A 24967-nucleotide genomic window follows, 5' to 3' on the forward strand; every position below is an offset into this window, starting at 1 on the left:
AAACTGCTATACTGGCGACATTTTTTTAAAAAAGAACCTATTGGCCATAAGGAAGCTCTCATTGCTCTCATTGTCCAGATTTGCTTTGCTGCCTTCCTCTTGTCCACTTGGAACGATAATTCTAAAAGCATAAGCCTCTGTGTATTCAATTTAAACTTCTGGAGAAAGAGGGGCAAGCTTGGGCCAACAGGATGCTAGTCAGTTATGGAGAGGCACAGTGCAGAGGCATTCCTTGCTTCTCCCTTCTTACTCCTCCCTAAACCCATGTCTCCTTAAGGCTGAATTTTGATTGGGCCTTTGCACAACTTGTAGGTATATGGGGGAGGCAGAAGGCCTTCAGGCATTGGTGCCGCAATGCTCAAATGGATGTGCAATGGTAGACGTTGCGCCTATTGTTGCAGCCCTACATGCTCAGTAGAGTAGAAATATAGACTAATGGTGCACTGGGCCCATTTTCCAGCACAGCGCCAGCTATTCTTGTTTCTGGCAGACATGGAGCAGGCTGCAGCTATGGCGTAAAGCAGACAGTCCAGAGCATGGTCAACATCTGCTGTTCCAACGATTTTGATCCATTTTCCCCATGCACCCCTCGAACCCTGTAAGGAGTGAAGAGGTGGGTGCACAAGTGTCTAGCCTTACATTAGTGCTGTACCAAGTATGGAACCTACGAGAATCTGTTTTCTCTGATCCAGTACAGAAAGAGAATACAGTGCTGCTCTACTTATGTCGACTTGCGAAGGGTTGAAACAGGCTATGCCATAAGAGGCGGAGGCAAACTGCATCTACCAGGAAAGGGTCATACTCCTTGTAATGTCTCACAAAGTTTCCATCATAATTGGTGTGAATCGTTTTAGTGACACATTGAATGGGTGTGTTACTCGGTGCTGGGGCTGCCACAAAGTCTGCTTCTTAGAGTAGTAGAGCATGATTCACGTTTTCCGATACATAAGAAAGTCATCCTTTCCAACATCAGGTATCCAGAGGTGCTTCCTAGTTAAATGTAAAGTTATCCAATACCAAATGCCTTAACCCACTACCTATGCAAAGGCCACTACAAGCCCACTTGCAAAGAGATCCTCTTCAATAGAAATAAATGAGCCACACAAACTACTGGTGTTCATTCCAGTTACAAAACTGAGGTGTCCATTTTACATTGGGGACCCTCCCGAGTGGTAACCTACCCAAAGAACAGGTTATTTTGGCCTTGTTCGTTCTCTGTAGAGGGGCTCGCAGACCTATGTATAAATGTCTAGGGACTTGGGGTTTCACCCTGCGTTACTCAGGGTAATCCAGATATGGGCCATTTGCTTGCTGTATTTAGAGAGGCACAGCTTCACCTCACTGGTGTGGCCCAACAAGGCTGAAACACTTGTCTGGGGCTGATGTTGGTACTCTTTGCTCAGAGGAGAATTGCCTAGCATTTCGGTGCTGGACTGCTCTTGTGGGTGGGACCAGACTGATATGCAAATGAATATGTGTCATCTGAAAATTGATATTTCTCGTATGTGAAAGGTACAGTCAGCTAAATCATGGTTGTAGGACCTTCAGAGTGGGAACTGACCTATAGAACAGGTTCTTTGGCCCTGTTCGTTCTCAGTAGAGGGGCTTCCATAACATTTTATAAATGGATATTATATGAAGCGTGACATGGTAGGTAATGCCATCCCTTTGCTGGCATTGCCATTCTTTGGCCAGGTACTACTAACATGTGCAGGCATCACCATTTAAAGTCTGTTCTCAAACTAGTGTAATACCACTTTTGCAGGCATTATAAGCGCAATGGTTGGCTCGTAGTGCGAGTACCTGGGCATATAATGGCAGTACCTAGCAAACGCCTTTGCAGAGCTTAGACAAAAGGCAAAACTGTTGGCTTTGCCAATGCGTGTTCCTGAAGCAAACCCTTCAGCCTGAACCCTGGGATGATGCTTTGCAAAGTCATAAGTGACAGTATTGCCTTGAAACTATTTCCTGCCTTCAAGTGCCCTGCATGCATGTGAGCAATATGACAAATGGAGAGGGGGAAAAGCACACACAAAAAAAGATGCTGCAACCAGGCCTCCAAAATGGGAACTGGCTAGTGATCATTGACTTCAGGAGAATTAAGAATGGTGTACTGTATGTGGAGCATTCAGGGGGCTGGTGATTTTACGCCCGACTCCTAGCTTGCAACTATCAATTACTCATATGCCATCACTGTATTTATTTAGAAAAAAAAATGGTGATCTTGGAAAAAAAAATACATTTTTGTGTTGGGTGCTTCATGATAGCAAAGCGCCCACTGGTTTATGCTAGGAAATTCAAATATAGCCACTGTATCTGCTATAGCAAAATGCCAGCAGGCTGAGCATATTATTCAATGGAAGGTTTATTGAATAATTTTTTTCTTAGTCCCGTCAACATCCCCTCACAACCTTATTAAATAGACTTAAAGAGGAAAATATACTCGGCACTCGTATAGTCAAGATGCCTTACATAAAAAAAGGAACATCCACCATCTTGAATTGCTCGTTGTAAATGTTTGTTCACTGCCAAAAAAATAGTAGATTTATAAATAGTCCTAATCATAGAGTAGGATTCAGATATAATCTACTCAACCGAAACGTGAAATTAATAATGAAAAACGTCTTGCTAAATGACATTACCATTTCAAAATCAAGTCATCATCCGCAATCGCAGACAATGAGTGGATGGTATAGCAGCTCTTATTCACAGAAATTATTTGGAGATTTGTAGTAGTACTGTCTCTACTCGGTGAAGTTAACGTGATGCATATACAAAAATCACACTGTTCCCCTGGCCAATTATGAGGAAAATATATTACATAGCCGATTACATAGCCACTATTTATGCCTCTGCACACGCAGGATATTTTATATCCTAATGTTTATGCTTTCCACGTCGTTCTTCCCTTTTTGCATTGCACAAGATGTACAACATACTATATTTATGCTATGAGGTGGGTGTTCTATTGTATTAATATTTCATTTGATTAATTCCCAAAAATCGATATGTATATACTCAATCATTAAATCCATTTATAATAATAATAATAATAATAATAATAATAGAAACTAGTTAGCAAACAATCACTTCAATATAATTCCTATTCAATCAGATGAGTTCCAGGTATCTGCATCATATTCTCCAACCGGTTATAAAATATCTTACCACCCTCATCCTCTCCCCCACCTCTGCCACCTGCCACCCGCCCCCATCGGGCCGAGTAGGCCTTTTTCACATACATGGCTACATTTCCAGTTCAAATCCCCGAATATAAACAGAGGTCACATCAGCTTCTCTTAGTTGCAGATAGAGGGAAGAAGAACAAGTAAAACTAGGACCAAGTCCTTCTTTTACTGCCTACCTAAAATGCCAATGTTTTCACAAAGGTCATCAATGAAAGTATTGTGAGGCATAACTTTATATAGACATTTTAAGAACCATTGGGTTCCATTAAATGTATGCAGTCTTCCTGTCCCAAGATCACGTTGATGCTTTCATTATTACATATTAATGAGCCACTACCAATGAACGTCAAAGTACCATGGTCAGCTGACATGCAATAATTTATTTTCACAACTGCTTTGGTCATCAGAGCAGGGTCCCAGGTATTGTCCAATATGGATGGCAAGTAAACAACGCCAATGACATCTCTCACCCTCTTATATGCTCATGCTATTTTAGGGCCTTGTCTATAGTCCTCCAACTCTGTGGCATTCCACAAACATTGACAATATAGAGAATCTCAAATATGCCCTCATAAGAGATGCCTAGAGTTTTCAAAAAAGGTATGCTCCATTAGAAAGACGCAATTCAGTTTTATGTGGCCCCAAAGCTCAGACGCATACAGGGGTTCAATGTGATCATCTCCAATAAAAAAGGCCACACACAAAAAAAAAAAAAAAACACAACTTTCCAGCTGATTTTGTGCGGCTTTTAATATTCGAAATGCATCAATTCCTCTCCAAATCCCTCCGCCCTTTGAAATCAGGGGTTTCACCCCCAAGTCCCCCTTCAAGTTCTACCCAACCCTGACTAACATAGACATACAAATATACACACACACACACGCAGACACTCCTTCTCCCCAGCCTCCTCCCCACTACAAACACTGTCCCCTTTCATACACACAGGCACACTAACAAACACTTACCCAAACCAGTCTTCCCCTGCCCGTCTCGGTCAGCCCGTCAGCCACTGCGCGCACTTGCGTGCAGCAGAGGCGTGACAGTTAAGATTTAGAAAGACAGGTCGCAGTGTTCTCAGTGCAGTCTTTCTAAATCGGTCTTACATTTTCGGGAAAAGTAAAGAAACTTTCACTTAACACCGCATACAGGGATACTGGTTTAACTTGCACATGATAAACCACCAGGGGTGGCACTGCTGGTGTTCCTCTAGCAAACTGCAGTATCGTGCATGACTACCAAGAACCAATTCGCTCTTCATTAGTTTTGGGGCCCATGAAACTTTATAGTTGTTCCATATACCCAAGTAGTCATGGGAACTCACCGTCTCAAAATGTGATTTTCTTTTATTTTCACTTGTACGTTCCTTCTAGTGTTCTAAGCAATTACCTTTGTTTATTAAAATTAATGGTTAAAATATTTTTAGTACAGTCAAATGTAACTGTTTTTAGAGGTCAACTGCCAATCTCGAAAGGAGAGCACAGTCTTCAACAAATAAGAGAATTCTCATGTTCATACTATTTTGTTCCGGGCGTTAACGTCTAGAGTTGCATATGCCATGCTGTTACTAAAATGAGAAAGCAATATGGGTGCTAACACACATTCCCAGTGACACTTTTTGGTCATAGAAGATTTGTGCAGTTTCACCCACACTCCTCCCACGCCGGATCTCATCCAAATGCTGACTGATTATGGCTAGCAGCGAACCAATGGTGATCAAGGGGCAACAATTTTAGAAACCAAGAATTTATTCAAAGTAATCTTATATGAAAATATACGAAAATCATGCGTGTTCAACAACATTGACTTGAGAGCAGAAGACAGACAATACATAAGTACCTCATGTTATCCAGACTTATAAAGCATCATGGCACCTACTGAGCGCTAGAGCCTCCGGCCGACTCTGGGCAAAGTTGTGGAAATTGTTTTCTTCCAAGAAAGGAGTGTGTGCTTTAGGTTTCTTTGACCCTGTTCATTCTGTCGTGTTGAGGTTTGTATAGTGGCCTGGAAAAGACTTTTTGATCATATTTACTCACATCCCAAACCACAATTCCTCCCCCTTTGTTGGCGGCCTTGATTACGATTTTTGAGTTTTTTCAAAGCTAATCTATTGCTCGAAATTCAGCCAGCTGCAAATTGGAGGGAAGGAATCCTGTGATGGGACTGAGTGAAAAGTTAGACGTCTGACAGCACAAGTTTCTCGAATGTCAGTACCTCTGCCGACATGTCCGCATTATTCAATGTAAAAGTTGACTTAATCCTAAATCCTGTGTTGTCAGTACCTTGCTCATCGGTTCTGCCTGCATGAATGTTTCCAGTCTAATTTTGCGTAAAAGCCCAAGCAAATCCCCACCAGGCCCACCTACAGTTTTTCTGAGCTTCCTCTACTGCAACACTAAAATCAGTGTATACTGAAATTGTGATATTGTAGTTCTCCTTTTTCTCTTGCAGCCTTCAATAGATAATCATGGTATCTATAATTGAAGCTCAGAAAGGTTTTTAATGATGTGAATGCAGAGCTTCATGAACTAGGCATCACCTACAAGATATTTTGTCAAAACTGAGAACAATGGCAAACATATATTTTATTGTTTGAGTCAGTGAGGTCCAGGCTCTAGACTCTACAAAACCGAGTATGCCCATTTATGGGCCCAGTAGCCCACGCAACTGGCAGGATGTAAAGACATGCTCTTTAACTTAAACTGTTGCATAAAGACATAGCAATGTTATGATGTAAGCACCTCCACCATTAACCAAGTTGACACAGTTTCAATACTAAGCATGGAGAGGTGTTTTTTTTTTAAATGGCAGCACTATGTTAGGAGTATGCAAACAACTGATTGGTGAGCGGCGGCCATATGTAGGCTTCCACCAGCCCCCACAGCGTGTCACAGCACAAATTTGAATCTTGGGTTTGGGATAACAAGCATAAGGAGGGACTTACCTGGTATAAAGCTGGTAAATTGGGGTTTCCAGGCAGGAGAGGAGTGGGGAAAAGGAAGGGCAGGAACAGGAGGAAGTGTTAATTGCAGAAATAATTAAGTTCAGCCTTCACAATGTGCTCAGTTGTCAGATGCAGCAAATAAAATGAGAATAGGACACTGCAGCTAATCTTGGGACTGCTCGCCCACAGGCCCATGATGGTTTTGCGCTTACTGACCAGGGGCAAAGCCCACCTGATCTTTAACAATATGAGTGGCCAGCGATCTGGTCAAAGCGTTCTCGCAGCGACTCGTAGTGATACCATTTGAAAAGACTAGGGTACAGCTCCAAAAATGTTTACTGTTTCCGACTGCCTGGTAAAAAGGGGAGATGGAATACAATGATTGGCAGGATACTCTCTTTAGGGGTGATATGAGCTAAATGCATCATAGCCATGACCTGGAAGATGCTTACGGAACCCAGTTACACCAACTGTTTAAGCGATTGCAAGAATATCGGGCACTTGAGTGTCTGGCATGGAGGTGAGGGACTCATTATGAGCCCTCTCAAATCTTAGACCAGCTTGAGCCGATCACACAAATATAGTTAATGTTATGGAATTGGAGATCTGCAACACATGAATTGGGGGATTGAAGATTGTACTGAGAGAAATTTATATGAGGAGGTCATCTTGGGGCTGTTGCCGTTCTCCCTCGCATCTTCGATTTCTCCTTCTTACTTGATCTTTGATTTTACATATTGTACGTGATTCGACAATATGGAAATGCGTAACAGAATGTAAATGGATGTTTTGCATTAATAAAAAATGTTTTTGTTTAAACAATCTATTAGGCCAAGTAACGATTTTACTGTGCAATGAATACATAGAAAGTGTTCAATTTAGTTGTGTGGTCACTTCGATTTGAAGTTCTTAGAAAAGCTGGCCTAGGTTTTGAATTCGTGAAGTGGCTTACTTTACAAGAAACCTATATGCTAGCGAAATTGTTTAAGTGATATATCCAGAACACAATCTTTAACATATTGTCAGTGATATTAAAACCATTCAGCAGATTCTGTTTAAAAGATGAAGAAATTTTAATCATTACCCTCAGTGTAGTAAAACAGTCGGACAACATTTGGGTTTAAATGGCAGATTAGTTCTGTTCGTTATTTAAGGGTTAGCATCTCAAGGGATGTTGTATCCTATGCAAATCAAACTATATGTCCACACTAGAGAAGCAAGAAATACTACATGCAGTTTGAATAAGATTTCCCTTGTCTCTTATGGTTCATACATCACCAATTAAAATCGTTTTAGTCGCTCAATTAATCTATGTATTCAGGAATGCTCCAATGTCTCCCTCCCTGGTCCTATTTTAAGCACCCAATAAATAAATAAAGAAAATCGCTTATGCAGTCATTGATATGAGCTAGCACAACTTCTAGAATAGCGTAGGAGATATTGCACATACATCATGACACTGCTGGATTTGTCTTCGAAACTTATAAGGAATAAGTTACTGTTTTGCTTTATCGTGGTCGCTTGTGGAGATCCCCTACTTACATTCTCCGGACCCTCGCAAAAGTAATCATTAGACTCAGATAGGCACAAAATTACACAACACATCAATAATAATTATTTTTAAAAAATGGCGCGTTATAGGCCCTTTATTCACTCATAACATACAAACAGAACAATAAACACATCATCGATTATATATAAACAAAAGGAGAAAAAGACTTCACTGTTAAGATCGCCACAGGAGACACCTTCATCTCGGCCACAACAACACTGCTTAGTCCCACAGCAGGTAGGCAAAGAGATTGATTGTTCCAATGGGATCTGTAGCGGAGCGTCCACCCTTCCAGCGAGACTGCAACACCCGGGTTCCAACTTCTAACTCTGAATCTCCAAGAGGAAAGACCCTCGTCTCTTATGGGGCTACTTTCGATCCCCGCCCACCATGCTTCCCTCAGCCGAAGAGCAGACAATAAGCATGAGGCATGAACAGAGTGGAATATTCCAGTCAGAAGTGGAAAAAACCCATCTTCCCGCCTTGCGGTCGTTCCCACTGCCCCTTATTGCACCGGCAGAGTGCTCCGACTCCCTTTCTAGCTCGTCCTTCGGCATACAATACAATCCCCCAGCTCGGTCAATTGACATAAATATGTGACCTTGTATCCGCAGTAGAAATACATGTTTGTTAGCTGAGCCCAGGAAAACGTAGTTTTTCATTACTGTTTTCTTGCGTTAAATGGAAGTGAATATCCAAGATGGCTGCGCATCAGCGCCATATTTTCTGGCGCATTTAGCTTGCGCACTAGTTACTTACCTGTAACTCGTATTCTCCAGAATTGTTATCTTTCATAGATTCACATACTGTTTGAATATTCTCCGTCGTCAGGTTGGGCCCTCTCAGTATCATTAAGGCAGTTTACATTTAAATTTGAAACAGCAGTCACTTTAGTGTTCTCTTAGAAAAGCTTAGTTTTGGGTTATAGTGCCACACAGACAATAGGTAGAAACTCCCTTAGCGCCACCCTGGAGGCCATCTTCAGATTCAGCATATTGCACTAGAACTTGACAATATGAGCCAAGAAGAACCATAAGCAGCATAGGCTGGAGGGTCACACACATGAACATCTACACAAGTTACCAATGTTGGAGAACAGGATTTACAGGGAAGTAACTTATTTATTCTCCAGCATTGGATCTTTCATAGATTCACACACTGTTTGAATAGATCCTAAAGCAGTATACCCATGTGCATATACAAAACAAAACTGGGTAGAGATACCAAGCTCACCTACAGGAATATCTCACCTCACATGAACAGACGACGCAGCACTGCTTGTCCAACCGTGTACTCTTCTGTGGAATCCCCATTGACACAGTAGAACCTTGGGAAGGTGTGGACAGACCTCAACGTGGCCATCCTGCTGATTTCCAACAGCTCGACACCGAAGAGGAAAGCAGTGGTGGAAGAAATGGCCCTTGTGGAGTGTGCCATAAGCCGACCAGGAACTGGCCATTTAGTGATACGGTTACATTAGGAGATGCAAGCCAAAAGCTATCGGGAAATTGAGGATTTTGACAGCCCTTTCACCACAGCCATAGCACCAAGAGCCACAAACAATTGAGAGGACTTGCAGAGTTACTTGGCGCGGGCAACATAATTTTTCAAAGCCTGCATCATGTCCAGCGAATGCAGCGAACGTTCTGCCGTGTAGAAGGTGAGGCAAAGGACAGACAGGGTGAAGGGTTCATTAAGATGTAAAGATGAAGGCACCTTCAGCATGAAAATAGGATTAATCCGTAGCACAACATTGGACTTGTAGAACCAAAGCTAGGGTAGTTTGCATGCTAAAGCCTGGATCTCCCAAACTCTTCTAGCAGAAATGATGACCAAAATTAAAAAAAAGTCTTCCAGGAGACAAACTTCATGTCTTCCTTGTGCAAGGGCTTGAAGGGAGGACCCAATAGTTTGTAAAGAGCAACGTTCAACTCTGGCGTCCGCACAGGTGGAAAAGCCCAGAAAAGGCCTTTTAGTAACTCTTTAACAAGGTGAAGGGACAAAAGAGACGGTGTGCCTGATGTGCAGGTAAATCTGCATATCGCTGCCACATGGACTTTAACGAAGGAATGCAAAAAGACCAAGGACAGAAGGTATGATAAATAATTACTGAGGTAGGAAGGGAAACGAATCAATCAAATTGACAGTACACCAAATCATGAAACATGTCCACTTGTGGTAATAGCAAGAGACTGAAGGATACGCAAGCCTTCGCCAGTACATCCTGGCACTCCTATGGCATAGGGTTTTGCCAGAGTTCTAGCAAAGCATGAGCGAAGCAGTCAGGTTGAGCGAGGCTGGGTCGTGGTGCAGGACCGTCCCCTTGTACCTGGAGAGGTGTTTGAAGACAGGAAGGAGATGGATTGGAGGTGGAGAGAGGCTGAGCTTTTCAGATTACCAGAATGGTCTCTGCCAGGTCCACCAGGATCAGTCTGCACAGCTGAAGGATCAGAGGAAAGGGATGGAATGCATAGAGAAACCAGTCCATTCACAGGAACATAAAGGCATCAGGCTTGGGGGAACCTGCTGGCAAATGATCTGCAATTGGCGTGCTCCCTGGTAGATAACGGGTCTATCTCCCGAACACCCCACATCTGAAAGACAAGATGAAGCTGCTCCTACTTGTGACAGGAGCGCAGTTCTTTGCTCAGGGACTCAGCAATTGAGTTGTGTATGCCTGGCAGATGAAAGGGGAACAGGAACATTCTGTGGGCCAGGGCCGGTTTCTAGAGGGTCTGAGCTTCCGGTGAGAGTAGAGGTGATCAGGCACGGCCTTGTTTCTGTATGTAAAACATTGTGAAGGTAATGTCCGTGAACCCCCGAACTACCTTCCCTTGGAGATGGTGGCGAAAGGACTTCAGATCCCAGAACACATACCTCAGTTCGAGAAAAGTGATACCGAATGTAAAACTGAGACCTCTAGTATGATGGGAGCTGCTGTGCGCTCCTCAGGAGCCCAATGAAGTGTCATTGATGACCGTGAACTGGTTTGCAGGACGGTGGAATGGTGCACCATGGACGAGTTAAGCAGACAACGACCACCAGCTAAAGGCGAGGTGGAAGAGGTGTGGGAGTGATAACCTGTTGTCCCATTTGTCCAAGACTTGCTTCTAACAGGCATCCATTAATTTCTGTAAAGGTTTTATCCGGAGGCGGCAGTGCTGCATCAAGGAGATGCAGAAAGGAATCCTCCTAAGGAGAGATTTGAATGAGCGGACTGAGCCCGCCTGTGTCCGAGAGAGCGAGTTGGTCTTTGCAAGGAAGGCCGGAACCCTGTCTGTGGACGGGGTGGCCATGGAGGAAGCAGAGTCCAATTGCGCCCCCAAGAAGAGCATCTGCCGGGAACAAGCAAAGCAAGACTGGCTCTAATTGATGATGAATCCTAGCGAGGACAAACCACTCATTGTCTTTGTGAGCAGAATAGAATGGCCAGAGAGTTGGGGGCTTTAAAAATCTGGCTGCAGTGGAAATAATGCGCTTACCATAAGGCATTCTGCTGCCTCCCTTCTTTGTCAAACCAACAGCACACGGGGAAGAAGAGTTGGCAGAGCCTTTGAGCAGCTGCAGAAACCACAGAATCCGGGTTGGGCTGGGTTTGCAGACTATCTGGGGGGCTATCTGAGGTCCTGTATTTCTTCTCGCATCTGGCCTTTTTCAGAGGAGCTGTAAAGGGGTTCTTCATAGTTTGGAGGCCATCCTCCCAGAGGTTAGTGAGCATATGGATCGATACAATCATCTTCAAGTCCATTCCCTGCGCTAGTACAGGAAGCCTATCTTCCTCAGCTCTTCAGGCAGCAGATCAAGCATTCTAGTAGCCTTCGACATTAGAGAATGAAAAGTACGAATCTCGTCAGGCAAGGAATTCCTGATCAGTGGATCATAAGGTTCGCCATCAGCTGGTATGAGGTCAAACGCACCAGGTGAAGTATGAGTGGAAGCCCCACCTTGAGAAGAGTCGTCCTCAGTATCGGAGAGATCAAAGGGAGAGTGCAAATGCAACAGAGACAGTTGCAGCGTTTAAGAGCAGCTTGAGGGAACAGGGAGCTCTCATGGTGCTGGGACTAACAGGACTCTGTACTGCAATTCAGACATGAGAATCTTCCGAGTGGGCAAGATGCCAAGCGATAGAAAATGCGCATCCGGTTGACTGGGGCCAGGTGCAGGCCGATGAGTAGCCAGAGCATGAGGAGTTCATGGTGGCTGCATGATGGGCAGTTGCATTGGCAGAGGCTGCGCAGGCGGTAGTGACAACAGCACTTCCTCATCCTAGTCATCCGAAAACACCCCTTTAGGGCCCTCAAAATCAGGGCCTACAACATGTTCTAGGATGTTCTTATGGGCACCCGAGAGGGAACAAGTGGAACATAAAAAGCCTGTGTAAACAGGGGACTGCTTGAATTGAGGATAGCCAAAAGAAACTGATGGGGTCCGTGGTCGGGAGTCAGTAGAAATAGAAGATTTGGGTTCAACGAAGTGGTGACTGTCGTCAACTGAGATCTTTTTTTTGTCGAGGGGGCGGAAGTCTTGCTCATCAACAAAGTAGTGGTGGACAATGTCGGAGTCACCAACTAGACCGTCCACGCAGTGGTGGAAGAGGAAGTAGACTGGGTGGCTGGAGACTTGCTGTGCTTCATCTCAGACGCCAAGGGCATTGCTTTCTGAGCAGTCGACATAAAAGTCACCGCCACCTTCGTCGGTTCAGGTGTCAATTGCTGGTCTTACCGGGGAAATGAGGCACTTGGTCTTGAGGAAATGCGGTTGACTGTCAGAGGGAACCACGCTGTCTGATGGAGGGACAAAAAAAGGTAACCCACAAAGACAGGGACCAATTGCAGGGGAAACCTCCAAGGAGGAAAAACCCTGAGATGGTTCAAGAAAGTAAACTGGTTGCCTGAAGCAACAGTAGCAAAGCAGACAAGTCCAGCCGAGGGCAAGTACTGCGTCCAGCTATGGGGAACCAGCGTAGGATTCACAGAGTTGGCAGGGACTAGGAGTGGAGATGGAAGAAGGAAAATGAGTAGCAAGGAAGGAGGGTTTCCTGGGTAGAGAGGAATATGATTTCAAGAAAAATAGCAGGACCTTCAGAAGTAACTAGGCACAAAAGTGCACTTGTCATTGGACGTTCTGGGCACCATCCTGGAATGGGCTACTAGTCCAGGCGCCATGTTGAGGACAGCAGGCCCGGGCACCATGTTGGGGTGTTTTGTAGCCTGGGCAACAAGTTCCATAGCGCCAGCAGGCATAAATTCCATGTTGCAACATGAAATCAGGATTTTTACGTGGTGGCTAAGGTACATTGGCTGCTGCATCCTGGGCAGATTGACCATGGGTAGCTTGTTCTTTCTACCAAGCATCATTAACATCAAACATTTGGGGGGTTAGTAAAAGTCAAAAGAAGAATTGCATTGCAAACTATACATGCTACATGGCAGGCATCCCATAAACTATCTGCCCTATCAAAAGAAATAACCATGTATTCCCCTGAACCTTACATTGGGCCCCCATTACAAGTTGGGCAGATGCAGGTGAAGTATGGCAGTATTACTGTGTACGGCTGCATTACCGACAAGTTGGGCGGAAAGTTGGAGGATTTACCTTCAGCTATGAGCTGGAGATAAATCTCAACTTTCTGCCCATTTTCCGGTATTCTGGCGCTAATCCCCATTGAGTCCTAGGAACTAAAAAAACAAATGGGGATTTACACTGCCATCACTAAACCAAGTGGCGGCAACAGTACTAAAGTTTGGTGCTATGTGGGTGGATTTACTGCCCAGATAACACCAAACACGTACTGAGGCCCAGTGTATAATACACCGGGTATAGGTTTGTGTTAAAGTCAAGTGGAGTAAAAGAAAAAGTGCACACACATTATGTGATGGTTACCTACAACAACAATGTATAATTACATTACAATGTGTGCACATCGGACAATTATTTGGATAGCAACAATTGTAGTAAAATGCAAGTCAAGTGGTCTTGCGGTGGAGTCTTTCTGCCATGTCCATTCTGCTGCTTACTCTGTTAGAGGGGTGGTCTATTTCCGGAGCTCAGCTACCCTGACTTCAAAAAGCCTTTCTACCATGGAACAGACAAGTGGAGTTAAGTGGTCTTGCAGTGGTCTGGCGAGGGGGCTGCCAAGGGCTGCAGATATGTTTACTTATAAAACTTTTCCTACAATCTGATGAAATGTATGGCTCTCACTCCTTTCGTTCACTGAAAGTATGCCCGCAGCGGGTGGTGGTTCTAAAAAACACAGCAAATACTGTGAATGTTATGTCCAATGCCAAATCTAAAACTAAAGCCAAACATGTCACCAAAATGACTGACACTTACCCTGTGGCTGAATCTGAACAACAGGGTAAACCTATCCCGAACGCTCGGGGCTACAGTATGAATGATACCCCGGCCCTTCCGTGCCTTGGCTCCAAAACTATCCAGAACGTTGTGAAGGCAATAATCACCTCCTGCACGGATCAAGGAGGTGCCCCTGGGCACTAGTACTTCATTTGTGATACCAGCTAGCTCGCCCGTACGTGGTACCTTGCACATCTGTGTACCACCACTAAGCCCGGTGGTAGGTAATAGGATCACTGTTGGAGGTGGTCCCCGACAACTGTATGGAAGTGGGGTCTCCTATAAAATTGCAAACTGACAATGGTGCTGGCGAGAACATTGTGAACTCAAGCCACGCAGAATGGACACGGCAGAAAGACTAAACTGCAAGGCCACTTGACTCCACTTGCATTTTACTACAATTGTTGCTATCCAAATAATTTTCCGATGTGCACATATTGTTATGTAATTAGATGTTGTTGTAGGTAACCATCACATAATCTGTGTGCACTTTTTCTTTTACTCTACACGACTTAAGTACACACCTATACCCGGTGTGTTATACACTGGGCCTGATTACGAGTTTGGTGGTATCTGGGCGGTAAATCCACCCACATCCCCCACCTTGATTTCCCTCCCTCTCTCTCTCCCTCCCTGGCTGGCGAAGAGAGCATCAATGGCCCATTTCTTCCATAGGGCGCCCTTCCCAGGCCTGCAGGATAGTTTCCAGGTAAAGATGCTTGAACAACTGGGGGCAGCAACAACAAGTACACTCCGGGGCATAGGAAGACACACAGAGGACTCAAACCAAGTGTTCAACATCTTGGAAACGTTACTGGATCATTTAAATGTCAAATGCGACATTATGGCGGCTACCCTGGCGAAGGTCCAGGTCACTATGTCTCACTCAGCGGCATATGTTGAAAATCTATCTAAGCCAGTCTGTGTGCTTGCCAAAGCTCAGGCCCATTCTTCTGCACTCCTATCAAAGCTAGTAAGAAAATATGTCAGTCATCAAACTGACAAAAATACCCAAAAGGCAGCACAAGAAAGGGCTCAGCCACCTTCTAATAATCAGGAGCCGAACGCCTCTGAGTGAAATCGACGCAAAAAGAAGTCGCCGAAAAAGTCTATTATGTATGAAGATCTGGCGAGTTGTGAGGGCAGCTCTTAAATCCAGGTGCACCATAAAAGAACCTATGAATCACATCAAAGGAGCGGGGATTCCTGGCTCTTTGGTGGTGTTTGAAAAGGGCAAACCTTTATCAAATTGTGCAACTTTGGCAAAAATACAAATAGCGCAAGCCACGGAATGTCATGTGGGGGGGGGGAGCAATAACCATGAAAGTGCTGGCATTACTCCATAAACTACTCATGTTGGGGTCATTAAGGGCCAACTAAACACAGACCAAAATGGCCAAAATGGCAAGTAACAAAAAGGACAAAATGAGAAACAACTTTTAAATTGGAAGAGCTGTTTCAGGCACATCTGACACCTAAGGTGGGCGGGTCAGCGGCTGCAGTGTCTAGCGCTGCAGTGCAAACTGACTTGTGTAGTAATCTCCCATTAAAGGTTGAGAGTCTGGTTTCTGCAACACCGGCTATGCCAGCTAAGCCCAAAACATTAACACTACAAATCCAGAGTATATTGGGGCAGAATAAGTGTGCCTACGTGAATCGATGTCGAGTATTGGAACTCTTCCATTCAGTAATACCCCTCCGATTTATTGACAACAGCGACATATGCATTGTAGACATCTGCGACTCCATTGGCAGGAGCGAAACTGCAATATCCACCATCTTCTTCCCCCATAAATTTGTGGATAGCTTTGGTAACCTGGAGGTAAATGACAGCTACCCCACCATAGGTTGGGGTAGTAAGCCCCCGACAGAGGACACAACAATGTGCCACAACAACACTGCCTCGTTTGTTTCTTTCACATAGCAAACAAAGAAAAGTAAACACAACTGGAGTGCGGTAGGTTCTCGAGCCCCATCTCTATGATTGAGACCGTTCTGAACAATTTACTATTATTGGAATAGAACTTGAGAGAAACCAAGTACTCGTTTCTTTCTGTTCAATTCCCTATAGACTAGACAGAGACACTACAGACCCGTTCAAGTTTGTCTCTTCAAAATATTACAATTGAAGAAATATTTTAAAATGTTCTCTTTTGGGGTCACCGACGAAGGACGAATAAATTAGAATTTCCGTCCAGTCCCGCAGAATAGAATTTTAAGCGAAAGGTTTGGAACAAAAACTTTCACACAAAATTACGTTATGAGACAGGTCTGTCAACTTAAGTTCGAGCCTAACATTGAAGCAGTTTTGGTGATGGCGAGTTTTTTTTTTTCTTCTTCCTATGCACGATTTTATACAAGCCGCGCATCACTTTAAGACTAGGAATACACATGTGAATTGAGGGCAAGTTTAGCTTTTCTACAGGGTCAGAGCTTTTCTTGGGGATGAATCACTAGAAGGCTTGATTATAGCAAGCTCAGAGTTAAGGTGTTGTTTTGGGTGGTGAGGGGCAGGAACTGGGTGGGAATGGCTACAGGGATTAGCATGGCCACGGGCAGTCAATGGGAGAGCAAATAACCAAACACCCACAAGCTGCATGTTCCTCCTCATGTGCCATTTATCCCCATCTGTATTCTAATGCAATAGTTTTGGCTTATAGGTGTTCCAAGCAACACCCAATAGCCCAACCTAAAAAGGATATTGAAAGTCATCTTGGAGTTTCAGGACCTTAAAAAGTAACTCTACCTTCGGCCTTGTTCCTCTGATCATGAAACTCCTCGGTCACTTGCAATATTCTTATAATATACGGTAGGGGGTACTTTATCCCATTTATCAGTAGCCCTTTCCTCATTTTACACGGTTTGGAGATTTGCCAACTTGTGTTCTGGTAGGCAGTCATACAACCAGTCAGCATTGTCCAGCATGGGGTTGACGAGGATGCCCACAACCAAAAGTTTCTCCTAGGAGTATATCTTGCCCAACTACTTAAGCTATTTCAGCTTCGATAAAGATGTCACAGCATGCCCATGACAGTGTATACATGAATGGTTGGCCGTCTACAGCATGCCCAGGGTTCTAACATTTAACAAGTAAGGGCTGAAATTTACCAGGATTTTAGAAGGAGCAGAACATGGCTATTCTTCAAAGAAACAATCTCCCACTCACGGAATGGGAGTTCGCCCCATACACGCCCAACAGCACACATTCCTCTCAAAAGCCAACAGCAGCTGGCAGGCACAAGGCTGTAAAAGAACTTCAGCGCGCATGAAAGGGCACAACAGACTCCTCAAATGTAATGCAGCCAATGGAAGGACAGTTTGCAGAAATGCACACTGCACTGGTAGAATATCTATGATGCGGCAATATGGGATTTTTATTGTATAAGAATAACTGACCAATAACTTTCTCACATAACACTCGCTTCCAGACACTCACCATTATGTAGCTCTGTAAAACTAATATAAACCGATTCAATCAAAATCACTTCTTCGGCCTCATGTGTAGGCTGAGACAGAGCTAGATGCGGTTCAAACCAACAAGATCCAGTTCAGAGATAAGATTGTGACAGCAGGCACATTAAACAACCAAGCATTACTTGTGCCTTCCAAACTAAGAAGGCTGCACATGTGAGAGTCCTATTCGCGATTTGTATCAGTGAGACAAACTGTTTTGATTCTTTATTCTGCAGACTCAAAACACAAAATGTCACTGCAGGACGACTCACATTCGTACTGCTATTCAGCAAGAACCATTTTATTTCTTTGACATTTGTATGGCGCCTATACACAGGTTTTTCGAGGCGCCACAAGACAAGATGGGGTGGTGGGGAGGGTGTGGGCGTCGGGAGGTGAGTGCGAGGGGGACATTGTAATCAAAAAGGACAAAGTTGGAATATACCCGCAGGAATACCGAGAAAGACACTGCCACTATATCAGAATATGGTGATCACAGTCAAATTATCAAGAGCAGGAGAAGCAACACAGGATATCCCTATGGATGCAGGTCTATATGGTTTGTTTTCTCAAAAGGCCAATTCTTTGGCACAAAACTAGCAACAAGCGTGGTGGCCTAGCTATGTTATGCAGGTACAGCACAGTTTAATAGAACCCCAACAGACTGACAGTGCCTAATGAACTGCATAACAGAATTTGCCAAGGATCAGATTTGAAAAGTAAGATATTAAAAAGTAAGATCATTTAGCACACTGCAGGCAAGCCAGGAAACCACTGTGAAGCTTCAGGCATAGTGAGATGCCATTGGAGACTGCACCGATTAAACCTTGAGAGGAAATCTTTTTGTAGTGAAAATTGAATACCACCTAGGAAACCTTAGCTCTTGCACTGGAATCACTAAAAACGCTCCAAAACACTTTTTTTAGACTCAGAGTAAAATGCAAGACGGACCTGGGTTCCCAATTATGGGCCCGATTCACAGAAGCGTTTTGTAAAGGCCCAATACCATACGAAAAAGCCCTGTGAATCAGGCCCTGTGTGTTTTGAAACCTCTCACTTCAATAAGCGTTTTGAAAATGACATCAGTAATTTTATTAAACTATCAAGGCTCACCTTCAGACGGCTTGCAACTAACTTCATGGTTACATCTGAGAAGAATTCAGTTTTGTATATTACAAGCTACTCTCAGAATGTGTACTGTTTCCTAACACTTGTGTCCCCTGCTTCCAGAAGTTAGTATGCCCTTTTGGATGAGACAACCATTCCAGTCCCAAATTCCATTCATTGTGTTCCTCCAGCCAACAAAGTCTTAAAATTTTCCTTTTCTTCGTTTTGAGCATGATCAGTGCCGTTGCTTTCCTTTACAAATAATTTCACTCTGCAACACCTAATGAAGAGGTCTATGGGACTTTGAAAGCAAATGTTTTGTTACATCTCTGCCTAGAATTTTCAGTTAGTACAATAAAAGGTATACACATCTAAAACTTGTGTGAAAGCAAGATATGGATAAACAATGCTACCTTAGCTTGGACTCAGAAAGAGTTCACAAGCTTAAGTGGTACATGGATACCATGGATCAGAGCAAGAGCTCCAGGTACTTGAGGGTTGTATTTAACGTGCAAGCAACCTCAAAATAAACCAGGCACAAATAGTCTCAAAGGTCAAGACAGCCATGACTGGTATTTGCCGGTTCCCTCAAAGAAATAGTGGTGTGACCTTGCAATTTCTCATAGAAGTCTATCAAATTAAGTCAATGGTGCTTTATTGTGCAGAGGTTTGGGCAATCAATCATAATCACTGGACAAGGAAAACAGATGGTTGTTGCTGGGGCTAGGCATTGCATCTGCATAAGCATACTTCTATTGAATTATTGTGGCTGGATCTCGAGTTGACTTCCTGTAACTTAGACCAAATGTTGAGCACTTAATGTGATGATAAAGATCAGGCAAGGTTACAGGGAATCAGAAAAGGTTTCCTCACAGTCACGCCCTTAAGGTATTTACAGAGAACATATTTTAATCCCTGAATACCAGGGTCATATAAAAAAAATTTTTTAAAAACCAAGAAGTGAAGATCAATTTAATCATGTTAATAAAAGTTTGAGGATGCAAAAGAAAAAGTGCATGAATATGTTAAGCATATACAAATATGACATTACAGGGTCCTGTAGGAACATAAGGTGCAAGAATAAAACATTTACTATTCTTGTCATTCTTTGGGAGGTGACGAGGATAAAGCGTTTACATTTTTTATCTCCCTTTCAGAAATAAAAAAACACTGGAATTGGAGACCAATATATGGACAGAACTATTGCAAAGGAACAAAACACACACTTCTGGCAGGGCTCTTTTTTGTAGAGTACTTCGGGGATTTCCTGGACAGTGTTGTGCAATAAGTGAAGATAAGAAACCTAGGTGTAAAGAAAATGAACAAATACATTAATCGTAAACTGGAGCATTTTAAAGAAACTAGATATTTTTAGAACAGTGTAATGCTGTTTTAGAGGTAGCTAATGTAATTTTCTAATGGTTTTATATGTACATACATGGATTGGTTATGATGGAATATATAAACTAACTCGATGCTCCCAATTCCACAATCTCGTATTTTTTTCAATTCCAGATCTATCATTTCAAGGAGCAAAGTAGCACTTTGCCACCATCGGTACAAAAAACAAATATATAAAATTAAACGCAGTCTTCTTTCGAGACATAACCCACCAAATATTTTAAAAAGCTGTACATTAAATGTTCGCCGCTCTGCCCTCTTGAAGACAAAGTGGCAGAAGAAAAAATTCACATTTAGTAAGTCAGGAACAAGAAACCTGCAACAATTAATGTTCTACACTTTCCCATAAAACAAAATTCTGATAATTCTGATTTTATTTAAAAGCAACCCTTAATGTCATCTTGGTTGTCATATCTATGAGGCTGGAATAACAACTTTACATGTCCGTGTTAAATTGAATTTAAAACAACCCTTCAATTTTTAAAGTAGAAACACAGCTGGCATGAGAACCCGCAAGTTAAAAAGGTCCACTAACGAGCAGCCACCCAGAGTTAAAAGTCGAAAGGCGTACAATGGACGGCATTCCCTCCCATCCTAAAGCCAACAGAAGTTGGTCTCAAAGGAATAAAAACGATACACTGTTTCTGTGTTTTTACGATGAACTCCAAAAGAGAATGGTCAATATATCAAAGAGCTCTGCATCAAACTGCTGCGCACAATTTATTTACCTAGGGGCTTGTAGGAAGCTACTTGGCTTGCTGCAGTTACGTCCATCTGCCCCACTTATCCCCTTTTGCACACTCTTTGAAAGCTATCTATAGAGCAGACTTCCTGGAAACGAAAACAAAGGCCATGCAGGACTTTGGAATTGTGTTTCTTGAACTGTCTACGCAAACAAAATACCTAACCCTTTGAAAGTTCACTCCAAAAGGTATGGCAACTGGAGATGAAACGACTCAGCACAGACCATGTTAGGAAGGAAATACCACTCCGTTACTGTACAAAGGCTTTGCCACATAGCAATGACCGAGTTCCTGAAAACTACAATCGTCTGCCGAGTATAAGGACGGACTGATGGTGGACAGCTATTTTGGAGCAGCACGCACCCAAGATGAAGGGGAGAGCAGACATCACTAATAGTATTACTTGGAACTTACATGAAAAAGGGGGTGGGGGCAGTGTAATTCACCCAACTGCTCCAAAAGCATTCTGCATGCATCGTCTAGGAGAATAGAACAGCAACAATCGCCAATAAAAGCACAATAAGCCATCATCCCCTTTAATTTACGTTATACTTAAATAGCCATTTTAGGAGATGTACAAGGTCTGGATTATTGACACAAGGAATAGTCAAATAATACAATACAGTCAGCCAGTCCGAATTAAAAAGATTCATTCAATGGCACCAAAAGGTATAGTCATTGCCAGGTACACTTTAGGGACACATTACTTATGGTTAAGTTGGATTCCTATCCCCAGAGCACTATGAGGCCCTTATAAAACGGGTATTGTTCGACAAACGGTCACAACATGTTGTCCATAAAAGATACACACCCCACTCTAAATTTGTTTTGTAACTTGTAATGAGGTTCAGTCAAGGAGAGGGGTTGCGGAGGGGTGTTGGGGGGGGGGGGGGCAGAAGAGCAGAAGGCAGGTTGTCCTAAAACCTGTATTTGCCATACAAGTCCTCAGACAAAAGTTTGTCCTCCGCTACATCCCAAAGTTCCCAGACAGATTTGTGGGCAATCTTTCATGAGAAGCAGGTGCCTAGTTCAGAAAGTGCACACACTTTTGGTCAAATCAGTCTAAAGTTTGGTTTAAAAAAAGAAAACCGGCCATAAACGACTTGGAGAGTTTATTGTAGACCCATATACCTCCAAGGACTCACAAGATCTTTTCGGTAGTGGAGTGCTTATCTGTGTCTGCAGAATAGGCCCTGATCCATGGTTACAGTAAGGGACATGTATAAGGGCATGTAAAGTGTCATGGTGGGTCTGCTGGTCTAACCAGGAGCACTGTCCAAAACTGCAGTACTGCAACCCTCTGCGGGTCGCGAGCGAAAAGGTTCCCAAAAAAGAAAAGTCACTTTTGGCAGCTGGGCTCGTGGACCAGTCCATGGGCTGCTAGAAAACTCAGTCTTTGCTTGAATCCAATTTTAGATTTCATGAATGCCCTTAAGTCCCTCCCACTTCAAGAATGACTCCTCCCCAACAGATAAGGCGACTAGGTTGCTCATTCTCTACTCGCACCGAATATGAGACTGGGCAATCTACTTCCCTCGCCCCACCCACCAGCTTCCTTCCTCTGTTGCTTGTAGATCCCTTGTTGCTAGATGGCCTGCCCTCCCTCTCACCAGTTAGTGCCCTTCTCCCTTGTATTGGTCCCTTGCAATCTGCTTCCCATGCTCTGTACTTCGAGTCTGTGTCTTGTAAAGTACCAAGTTGCTTGCCAAATAAAGATCCACGTTCAATACCATAATAATAACAATATTCCACGCAGATACGGTTAGTGGCCCACACACTAGGTCCATGGGACTACTGTTGGTCCAAGCACCAATAATGCAGCCAAAGTCCGAGCCCTGTGCAAAGTGGCCTGTGGACAAAGGCTCACAGACACAAACTTTGGGTGGCTTGCAACATGGCCAATATTCCCTAGGTAAAGTGGCCATGGACAATTATGATTTTAGGTGGCTTGGTGATGCCAGTGGCTTGTCCTTCGGCATCTCATGGTGCCTGGGGGAAGCAAAACACGGATGACGGACATGCCCATCAAAGTGGGCAAAGGGCATGCCCGTCAGTCAGTGACCACTTGGTTAGGGGGGAATGCACATAGCTTGTAGGCATTCTAAAATAGATCATAAAAAACTAAAACTTTATGGAAAACATTTTGTAAAGGGATGGTAGCAACGACCACTGAAAAAACTGCTAATCTTAGTGTGCCTTGCTGTGCGCACAACATCTTTATTGTGGATCCTGGAGGGGGCTGGCGGGGAGGGGGAGAAAAAGAGTATTCAGTTAAATGTGTACAATGTTTAAGGTGTATATTCAGATCATGCCTTGTGACATACATGACCTTCCCGTTGTCCTGGGTCCAAACTTCTCAAGAAGGTTTAATAGACTTCAAACATTTTAACATCTCCTTCTTGGCCTTCATCTGTCAATACACCCCGCCCCCTCCCTCTTCAGTCCCTTGACGTCTGTAGCGCTGGTGTGAACACTCCTAAGAGAAGTGGCTTTAGGCAGAGTAGAACCAGAAATTCAATCCATGCGTGTGAAGATGTCAAACTAAAAAAGGTGTTTGGCCAACTGCATAGCCGAAACACAAACCCAAGAACCTTTAACATTTCCGCAGCCCCAACACTTGTCTGAATCAAATTACACAAATCTCTGTAAAGTAAATCTTCCAGCTACTGTGGCGAGACTAGGCCAGTCCTAACCCATTATCTCAGCAGGACCAGCCTTTACACCAGTCTCAACCCTGGACTGCACAAAAACCTTGCTTGAACCCCATCGCCATGGTGACATGAAAATGCAACAGCAATTGACATGTTCAATACCCACAACAGCGTCACAGGCATTGGGCCCTAAACAACTATTGTCCAGGCAATGTCGCATTCTACAGTGTACCCCTGCACCCATTGCTCAAAAAGCCAGTGGCAGTAGATAGGCAGCAAACCGCTCTACTTGGTTACAGTACGGGGCAAGTGCCATAGCCTACAGAGTGTAGTACTCTACAGCGTTGGTTTTGCAGTCAAATAATCTGGAATACCAAGTATTTGTAAGCACTCCAGTGTCCACGCTCTCCCTCCTTCCCAACTTGCTGGACAGGAAAAACCTTCTCCAAAAGAGGATTCAGTCACTTTAAGAGGTTTTTTTTTTTTTTTTAAATGGGCATAATATGCGAAAGAATGCCTCTGCACACTCGGCCCTGCCCCTCCCTAGGTAACCAACTTCCTCCTCCCAATTCCTTTTTTCTGGTCTTATCAGTTTTATGTGGGAAGATCTCTGTGCGCCTCCTTTTTTGGTCGGCGATTTATTTTTACTCTTTGCGGTCCCCTCCGAGAGGGGCGTATTTTCCAATTTGATAGGGTATATATATATTTTTTAAAACATTGCTGCCTTCCCCACCCATGCCTTTAACGACTGAGTTCAAGTGGGACATACGATGCCAGAATGACACCTCAGCATGCTCACCCAAGATAACGTCTGCAGGCTCTGGAAGGGTATTTCCTTTCAGGTCTGTTGGTACCCAACCCAGATCACAGAGAACCTGCTTAGTCTCCATGGTCAAGACCACCAGAGACTTGGTGGAGAGACAGAAGACTTTACATCCTAGCAGTACAAGTTTGTCTGGGCTGGAAGCAAACTCAGATTTGGCATCGCTTATGACACCAGTGTTAAGGTTGCCACCTGACAGCCAAGGAGCCCTTCCACTGCTTGTTCCGGATTTCACCCCTTACCCCTTATGCATGAAATTCCTGGTGGGAAAGCGTTCGCCGGGCTTAGCCTTCAGAACCCCATCAAGAGTGAAAATATCTTTCAGGTGGGAGAGACGAGGTAAGCTTCGGGCCCTCAAAGCTTTGCAGACCCATGCGCCATTGTGCCTCCTCAGACTAGGCCAAATGTTTTAGGTAAAGGCCTTTAACTCCTCGTCCCACACTTCCCCCTTCTGTCTTCCCTCCACGCCTCGATTGGATAATATGGGTCATGTGACCCAAGTCACCCATAACTCTTATCCCTCCAGGGCAGCCTTGCCCGGTCAACTAGTGAATGTCACAGGTTAAGGGTGCCTCCCTGTTTGCCTGGTCTGCAACACCCTTCACCCAGGGCAATCCGATCACCCACATTAAGGTAAGGGACTGCACTATGTATATTACTTTATCATGGTGATGGTTGCTAAACTCAAATAGTTTGCCCACATGAATGTCTGCTATTCTGATAGTTTGCTACTTTAATACTTCACTGCTGATTT

The 24967-nt window shown here is 43.8% G+C and overlaps 1 protein-coding gene across 1 annotated transcript in view; it reads right to left on the reverse strand.

Annotated features, from left to right (window-relative positions):
• Positions 1–24967, reverse strand: part of PCCA (propionyl-CoA carboxylase subunit alpha) — a 3020006-nt gene that overhangs the window by 2891893 nt on the left and 103146 nt on the right. The window lies entirely within an intron of this gene.

The sequence above is a fragment of the Ambystoma mexicanum genome, chromosome 7p (assembly GCF_040938575.1).
Source record: "Ambystoma mexicanum isolate Mex_15411 chromosome 7p, UKY_AmexF1_1, whole genome shotgun sequence".
Lineage (NCBI taxonomy): Eukaryota > Metazoa > Chordata > Amphibia > Caudata > Ambystomatidae > Ambystoma > Ambystoma mexicanum.